Below are 9045 nucleotides of genomic sequence, written 5' to 3' on the forward strand. Positions count from 1 at the left end.
ATTGAGTACTCCTGCCCCAAGAGCAGCGCATAATTCAGTTTAGTACTGTTATTTTACTCCTGCCCTGAGAGCAGCACATAGTACAGTAATGGTAATACTAACCTATTTTCTCCTGCCCCAAGAGCAGTTTTAATTCAGTTTAGTACTGTTGGTTTACTCCTATTCTTACTCCTGCATAATTCAGTTTAGCACATAGTACACTAAAAATAATGGTGGATTCAGTTTATTGAGTACTCCTGCCCTGAGAGAGCAGCACATAGTTCAGTAAACATAATGTTAATACTAACCTATTGAGTACCTGCCCTGAGAGCAGCGCATAGTTTAGTAAAAATAATGGTAATACAAACCTATTGAGTACTCCTGCCCCAAGAGCAGCACATAATAAACATAATGGTAATACTAACCTATTGAGTACTCCTGCCCCAAGAGCAGCACATAATTCAGTTTAGTACTGTTAGTTTTACTCCTGCCCTGAGAGCAGCGCTAATGTTAATGCTAGCGCTAACTGATTAATGAAATGTCACGGAGATTTGACGAGTTCTGTTGTCGCTCATATCGGTATCACAGACAGCGCGGTAGCATTGGAAAAGCATGTTTTACTCAATCTACCCCATAAGCAGCTTTGCTGCGATCGACTGATAAAGCAGTTGAATGAAAATGCATATGATATGATATGTAGTCGATGATTACTTGTTCTGTGCGTCTTTGCCGGCTAATTATCTCAGTAAACGTTAGAGTTATGTTGATTTATTAATATTTTTTTATATAAAAAAACATGGTAAATTCACTTACCTTGCAACAAATGCCTCCACGAAGCGCTAACGTTTCTGTCTGAAGTATTCCCTCCACACGTCCAAATTTCCTGACCCCGCCTCTGCTTCAATTTTTATTGGTTGAATCTGTCAACCAATCATTTTTCTTTCTGCCCTTAGAACATCTTTGTCTAAGGGAAATTCCCATCTGCGTTTTTTTCACAGTGCTGTAAATCACTTCAACTTCTGAATTCACTGATGACCAAGGCTGTGAATAAACAAGATCAGCTCTAAGAATTTCATTTCTGCAAGTCTTCAACTTCTGGAGAACATTCAGAGGAGATACTTACTGCTTTACGAAAGGTAACAGAACTGTAAGTCACTGAACAATCATCCACTGAGGCAGAAGACTGTGAATAAACACAAGGGAAGGTCATTTGCAATCAGCATCTCAGTAAATGTCTACAGAACATATGGACTGATCACTTACAGTAGCATCTGCTGGACTGTTGGATGTCATTTGATTTTCACAGGGCATCTGTATCAGACACAAATGGGACTGTTAGCTAATGAGTTTTGGATGAGTGTGTTCTGAAATGCATTAATGTGTTAATTACATTTTTTAAATTCAATTCAATTCAAATTTATTTGTATAGCGCTTTTCACGATACATATCGTTGCAAAGCAGCTTTACACCAAATTGACATTTTTACAATATATGTAGTAGTAGCTTGATGTACATATGGCAGAGATGTGTGGTAAAGATCAATTAATGACGTAATCAAACAGACAAAGAACACTATAAATTAGTAACAGAATTCGGTAGTGCTGTATGTTTTCAGGGTTGGCATCATCTGAAGTCCTCTGTGGGATTGGCATCATCTCTTCTTAAGTGTTCTGGATCCACACTGGAGCTTGTGAATTCCTAGTTACCACGGGATGTCAATCCCATGGCAAAAACAGAGAACAAATAGGAACATAATTAGCGTAGCTGCTGTTCAAACTAAGAAAAGGAAGATTTGTTAAATCAGAGCTACAAGATTAATAATGAACATTTGATCAGATATAACTGCAGGAAAAGTTTATGAGATGCATTATTTGAATGCTTGGCTAAAAAGATGTGTCTTTAATCTAGATTTAAACAGAGAGAGTGTGTCTGAACCCCGAACGTTATCGGGAAGGCTGTTCCAGAGTTTGGGTGCCAAATGTGAAAAAGCTCAACCTCCTTTAGTGGACTTTGCTATCCTAGGTACTACCAGCAGTCCAGAGTTTTGTGACCTTAGGGAGCGTGATGGATTGTAGCGTGGTAGAAGACTAGTTAGGTACGCAGGAGCTAAACCGTTAAGTGCCTTATAGGTAAGAAGTACTATTTTGTAGCTGATGCGGAACCTAATAGGTAGCCAGTGCAGAGACTTTAAAACTGGGGTAATATGATCATATTTTCTTGACCTGGTAAGGACTCTAGCAGCTGCATTTTGGACTATCTGTAGCTTGTTTATTGAAGATGCAGGACAACCACCTAGTAGTGCATTACAATAGTCCAGTCTAGAGGTCATGAATGCATGAACTAGCTTTTCTGCATCAGAAACAGGTAACATGTTTTGCAGCTTGGCAATGTTTCTAAGATGGAAGAATGCTGTTTTTGTAACATGAGAAACATGATTTTCAAAAGACAAGTTGCTGTCTAATATAACACCCAGGCTTTTGACTGTAGTGGAAGTAACAGTACATCCGTCTAGTTGTAAATTTTAAGTCAAAAGATTCTGTGTATTGTTTTTAGGTCCAATAAGTAATATCTCTGTCTTATCTGAGTTTAATAGCAGAAAATTATTGGTCATCCAATTTTTTACATTTTTAACACACTCTGTTAACTTCGATAATTCAGAAGTTTCATCTGGTCTTGTTGAGATATATAGTTGAGTATCATCAGCATAACAATGGAAACTAATCCCGTGTTTTCTAATAATATTACTAAGGGGCAGCATGTATATTGAAAATAGTAGAGGACCTAGAACAGATCCTTGTGGCACTCCATACTTTACTGATGATAACTGAGATGACTCCCCATTTAAATAAACAAAGTGGTAGCGATCGGACAGGTAGGATCTAAACCATCTTAAAGCCTGCCCTTGGATACCTGCATAATTTTGTAGTCGATCTATTAGTATGTCATGATCTATAGTGTCGAACGCAGCACTAAGATCAAGTAAAACTAGCAATGAGATGCAGCCTTGGTCTGACGCAAGAAGCAAGTGATTAGTGATTTTAACAAGTGCAGTTTCTGTGCTGTGATGGGGCCTGAAACCTGACTGAAATTCTTCATAGATATCATTTTTTTGCAAGAATGAGCACAGTTGAGCAGATACAACTTTCTCTAAAATTTTAGACATAAATGGAAGACTAGAAATGGGTCTGTAGTTTGCCAGTTCACTAGGGTCTAGTTGTGGTTTCTTAATAAGAGGCTTATTAACCGCCAGCTTGAATGGTTTAGGGACGTGACCTAACGATAACGATTTGATAATATTGAGAAGCGGTTCTTCTGCCACAGGTAACCATTCTTTTAGTAATTTAGTGGGTACGGGATCTAATAGGCATGTTGTTGGTTTAGACACAGTGATGAGTTTATTTAACTCTTCCTGTCCTATAGCGGTAAAGTACTGCAGTTTTTCTTTGGGTGTGATGAAAGAAGTTGACATATTAGACGCAGTATAATCTACATTGGTTATTGTATTTCTGATGTTATCTATTTTATCAGTGAAGAAATTCATAAAGTCATTACTATTAAACTGTAAAGGAATATTTAGATCAGGTGGCATCTGGTTATTTGTTAATCTAGCCACTGTGCTAAATAAAAACCTTGTTTTTTTTTTGGTTATTTCCTATGAGTTTGCGGATATGCTCGGCCCTAGCAGCTTTTAAAGCCTGTCTATATCTGGACATATCGTTTTTCCATGCAATTCTAAAAACTTCCAGGTTAGTTTTTCTCCATTTGCGCTCAAGATTGCGAGTTTCTTTCTTGAGAGAATGGGTACTATTATACCATGGCGCAATACGTTTTTCTCTAACTTTGATGGGGGCAACAGCTTCTAACGTATTGGAGAAGATGGTGCCCATATTGCTAGTCATTTTGTCTAGATCCTGTGTATTAAGGGGTACACAGAGCAGTTGAGATAAATCAGGCAGGTTATTTGTAAATCTATCTTTGGTGGCTGGAACAATAGTTCTGCCAAGACGATAACGCGGAGCCATATAGTTAATATCAGTGATACGCAGCATGCACGATACAAGGAAATGGTCAGTAACATCATCAGTAACAGGCACGATATCTATGTCAGTAAGATCAATTCCATGCGATATAATTAAATCTAGCGTATGATTAAAACGATGAGTGGGCCCGGTGACATTTTGCTTGACTCCAAAAGAGTTTATTAGGTCAGTAAACGCAAGTCCTAACGCATCATTTGTATTATCAATGTGAATGTTAAAATCTCCAATAATTAGCACTTTATCAAAATTAACCAATAGTTCTGAAAAGAATTCTGCAAATTCTTTTAGGAAATCTGTACACGGCCCTGGCGGTCTATACACAGTAGCTAAAACAAGAGATAGGAGAGATTTCTTTTGCATATCTGGCAGAGTAACATTAAGCAAAAGTATTTCAAATGAATTAAACCTGTATCCTGTTTTCTGAGTAAAATTGAGAATATCACTATATATTGTTGCAACACCACCACCACGACCACTCTGACGGGGCTCATGCTTATAATAGTAGTTTGGTGGAGTAGACCCATTTAGACCAATATAATCATTAGGTTTTAGCCAGGTTTCGGTTAAGCAGAGTACATCAAAACTATTATCTGTGATCATTTCATTCACAATAACTGCTTTGGGTGCAAGTGATCTAATGTTTAGGAGCTCAAGCTTTAAATATGGTTTCTGTTCATGTATTTGGCTTTTTTCTGGTTTAATTATGATCAGATTTTTTCTAGATCCTGCATTAAATTTATGTTTTGACCTCACTATTCGAGGAACAGACACAGTCTTTATAGATTGGACAGTGCAAGTACTATCAGTTAAGCGTTCAGAACAAAAGCCATCGTAGCAATCATTTGAGAATGTACTTACTAGTCAAATGGAGCGTAGTGTCCTGGAGATGTTGTCCGACAGCAGTTCCGCTCCGACTCTGCTGGTGTGCAGGCCATCAGCACGGAAAAGCCTAGGACATTCCCAGAAAAGATTCCGATGATTAACAAAGAGCAGTTTCTGTTCTTTACACCATGTCAATAACCATTCATTTAGAGCAAGAAGTCTACCGAACCTTTCGTGCCCACGTCGATACGTGGGAAGCGGTCCTGACACGACGATCCTCGTCGCGGGTGACGTGCTGCGAACCGTCTCGATCAGGCTGCTGAAGTCCCTCTTCAGAACCTCCATCTGCCGCAGCTTGATGTCGTTCACCCCGCGTGCAGGACGATCGCGCCGACACTCTCGCCGTCCTTCAGGATTGCGGGTATCTGTGCAGAAACATCGAGAACGCGAGCACCAGGAAAACAGTGGGTGTGGACTTTACCCTTAGCTAAAGTAGCACGGACGTACCGGACAATGGAGTCTCCAACGATCACAGCATCGCGTTCCGTCTCGCGGAGGGGAGCGAAGCGGTTTCGGGTGGAGATCTCGAAGACCGGAGGCGGCGGAGCGGGCGAGGTCCTCGGCCGGGGCCTGGCTCGCGTCTTCCGCTGCTGCTGCACCCAGGGTCCGTGGCCGGTGACAGCCTATGATGTCACTTCCGGCGTGACTCGTCGCTGCCGGCGCGTCACTACCGGCGCGTCACTACCGGTGCAACCATAGTATAAAAGGATGCCGGTTGAACAGGACGGTCTCTTCTTCGTCTTTACTGACCTTTTGTCTGTAACCAAAAGCTCGAATTGAGTGCATGTTTCTCACCAAATGTTTTAATTACGGCTCGCGTGTGACGATGCGTGGTAAGGAGCAAGCGCTCTTTGCTCCCGTGGAGTTTATTGCGTTCTTTGCTTGTCTCTTGCGAGAGGCAAGCACGCTCTATACCCGCACCTTTCATACGGTCCTTATATTGTGAGGATTAAGCGAATATTGGCTCTCGAGGGAGTTGAATGAGATCATCGCATTTATTGCTTGTTGTGAGAGGCAGACACACTCTCATACCCGGTTACACAGGGCTCGCGGGCCAGGTGTGCGGTAGCCAGCCGCGCCTCAGCTCTCGAGGGAGCTGAATGCGATCGTCACATTCAGTGCTTATTTCTTGCGATGGACTGGCGTGCTGTCGTAGCCGCTTGCATGAACCTCGCGGGCTGTGTGTGTGTGGTTGGGAGCAGCGCGTCCAGCTCGCGAGGGAACTGGATGTGCTCATAACGATGCATTCGCAAAGGAGGGAGGTGAGTCTTCTCTATACCTGAATTTGCATGAGTGTGTTCGCCTCTCAGGAGGAATCTGGCGCGTGTTGCATGGCTTGTCGGTGGGCTGTGGCCCTTTGCGGTGGGTGTTGCACCATCTGGCTCAGCGTGGTGGGGGTTTGTGGCTGGTCGCAAGACCGGCGTTGCTGCCGGAATGCGCATGATGGTCACGTCCGGTTGTTTGCGCAGCCCTAGTGCTAGTTAAAGACCCTTGTTTGGTGTTCTTAATAGCAGCTTTCTGGAACCTGCTGAGATGGTGCTGTCCTCCCTTTTGAGTTTATAGTTCGACAGCCCACTGCTGGTGATTTTGGCAGTTGCATTACCCCTTTCATAGAGCCGTCTATCTGAGGATAGCCAGGTGTTAGCTTGGTGATCGCTCCCCTTCCTAGGGTTTTAAAGTAGCCGTCTCTTTGAGCTCTTAGCCAGGTAAGTGCTGTCTTCCCTGCCTGGGATGTAGGTAGACAGCCCATTTTTTATGTGGTCAGGTCAATCTTCGTTGGTTGCCCTTTTCTGATCTTGTCCAAGGCTCCTTTACAGGGTGTGATGATGCTCCCCTCTCTACGGAAAGGGTTTGCTGAGAGCTTGTCCCCTTTGGGGGGATCAGTGGCTCCTCCTGTCTAGGGAGTAGAAGCCTGTCCCGATACACTGCCTTCTCTTTTGGTTAAGTGTATCGGCTCTATGGCAGTTTTATTAGACAGATAGTGGTGGCTACTGTCTGTTTGGCATAGTATGCTCCCCTCCCTTCGAGGGTTTGCTTTGAGCATTGCCATATTGGGCAGCTGAGATTCGCCCTTTCTGCCTTCCCTTTAGAGCCTTGTTATGCCGGCAATGCTCCCCTCACTCTGAGGGTCTTCTTATTTCACTGTTTCTCAACAGTACGTCTAAAAATCCATTCTTATGGTAAGGCCCACACGAACCTTTGGGCGCTTTCTCAAATCCATGTATATGGTAAGTGTACACACGAACCTTTGGGCACTTTTCTAAAATCCACACTGTGGTATGGAATGCACCAGAGTTCTGCGTCCATTCTAAAATCCTTTATGGTAAGGGATTCACGCGCTATTGCCCGTACCCTTTCTCGAGATGGTTAGAACCCCGGCCACCTTGGGTCCCACTCCAGAGCATTTGCCAGGCTAAAGGAACGGTATTACACGCGCTAGTCCCAGCGCGCTCTTTATTTACGCTTAACCTTTCTTGAGCAGGGAGGTACCACTTGCGTTCTGTAATATGGCTCCTGAGGGAACCTTGCAGAGCTACGGCAGCTCCTGGGTGACAGGCCAACCTAGGTAATCCTAGGCACTTGACCGTATCCCCTAAAAGGAATACCTCGGTTTCCAAGCTTGAGGCACTACCCTGGATCCAGTGTTCTGACCCTTGCAGGTAAGTTGGGGTATGCAGCCCAGGCTCTGGCCGTAGGATATGTCACTGACAGCCGTCACTACATCTCAGGGGCAACTCCCTTAAAGCTTAGGAAGTTGGTACTTAGTGCTCACCTCTATGATGACAGGCACTCCTCTCAGCATGGCAGCGTGGGTATAACCGTTCCCCATAGCGCCCCCTAGAGGACGCAGTTCGAGTTCCTCGAAAGGGAACGTCTCAGGTTACGTATGTAACCTTGGTTCCCTGAGAAGGGAATGAGACACTGCGTCCTCTAGGCTCTTAGCCATGCTTCGGATGTGAACTTCAGATGAAGAAGTGACCGTCCTGTTCTACTGGCGTCCTTTTTAGACTATGGTCGCACCGGTAGTGACGCGCCGGCAGTGACGAGTCGCGCCGGAAGTGACGTCATAGGCTGTTGCCGGCTAACTCTGTTGATGTTTTTGTATGTAGACATCAGACACGGGTCACGCAGACGGCGTTCCCCATAGCGCCCCCTAGAGGACGCAGTGTCTCGTTCCCTTCTCAGGGAACCAAGGTTACATACGTAACCTGAGACGTTCTGAATTCTGCTTTAGACTTCAATTGTTTCTGAAAAAGATTAAAATATATAAAGCCATAAATTTTAAAAAAAATCTCTCAAGAATTTATATATGCAAAAATGATCGTTGAGAAATTACATAAATTACGTACCTGGTGTGTGAATATGTGCTCAATCCTGTTCAGTGTTTCTGGATCTGATGTCATAAATCAGATTAACGACAGTAGCCACGCTCACCAGAGCAGAGAGGACCAATCGGATCACAGCTTCAGTAGAACCACAACAGTGAACAGAGTCTGAGGAATAAAAACATCAAACTGAGATCAGCTTAGTCAATAAATGTTAATATCAACTCTAATATCAGCGCTGGTGTACCTGAACATGTGTGACAGAGTTTGCTGATGTTCAGATGTTGAGTCTGGTTTCTGATGGGATTGTTGAGCACACAGCTGTAGGTGTTTTTATCCTCATATTCCACCTCCAGAGGTAGAGAGAAACTGATGCTGAGATCAGACACACTGATGATGCTGGACAATAAACTGTTTCCTTTGTACCAGGAGAGAGTCACATCACTCACATTCACCACTGAACACAGCAATGAACAGTTTGATGATGATGAATGATGATGAAGAACAGTCTTTCATGATGACAGGAACCAGCAGACGAGCTAGAAAACATGAGAAAATAAGTCAGTAAGCGTTTAATGTAGATTCTCAAAAATTTTAAAGTGCCCCTATTATGCCATTTTAAAGGTTGCTAATATTGGTAATACAGGTTTACATGTATGCAAGGTCAAAAAACACTTCAGTTTTCTCCAAAAATAGATTTAATTTTACCCCATTTCTAAATGATACATAAAGGACTTGGCGAGAGCCTTGGCAAGGCTGTGGCGTGAGAGCCGTGGCATGCCAAGGCTTAGAGATGGCAGCCATGTCCTGAAGAGGTT

General features: G+C 43.3%; 2 long non-coding RNA genes across 2 annotated transcripts; both read right to left on the reverse strand.

Moving 5' to 3' along the window:
• Nucleotides 1–1379: 1379 nt before the first annotated feature.
• LOC127159401 (uncharacterized) lies at nucleotides 1380–5199 on the reverse strand. Its single transcript, XR_007826435.1, has 3 exons — nucleotides 5071–5199; nucleotides 4878–4968; nucleotides 1380–1677 (listed from the first exon to the last, which is right to left on the reverse strand). It is a non-coding gene; the product is annotated as an uncharacterized LOC127159401 (long non-coding RNA).
• Nucleotides 5200–8118: 2919 nt separating this feature from the next.
• Nucleotides 8119–8731, reverse strand: LOC127159400 (uncharacterized). The gene is made up of 3 exons (XR_007826434.1): nucleotides 8475–8731; nucleotides 8252–8395; nucleotides 8119–8149 (listed from the first exon to the last, which is right to left on the reverse strand). It is a non-coding gene; the product is annotated as an uncharacterized LOC127159400 (long non-coding RNA).
• Nucleotides 8732–9045: the final 314 nt, after the last annotated feature.

This window comes from Labeo rohita, unplaced genomic scaffold, assembly GCF_022985175.1.
Source record: "Labeo rohita strain BAU-BD-2019 unplaced genomic scaffold, IGBB_LRoh.1.0 scaffold_2132, whole genome shotgun sequence".
Classification (NCBI taxonomy): domain Eukaryota; kingdom Metazoa; phylum Chordata; class Actinopteri; order Cypriniformes; family Cyprinidae; genus Labeo; species Labeo rohita.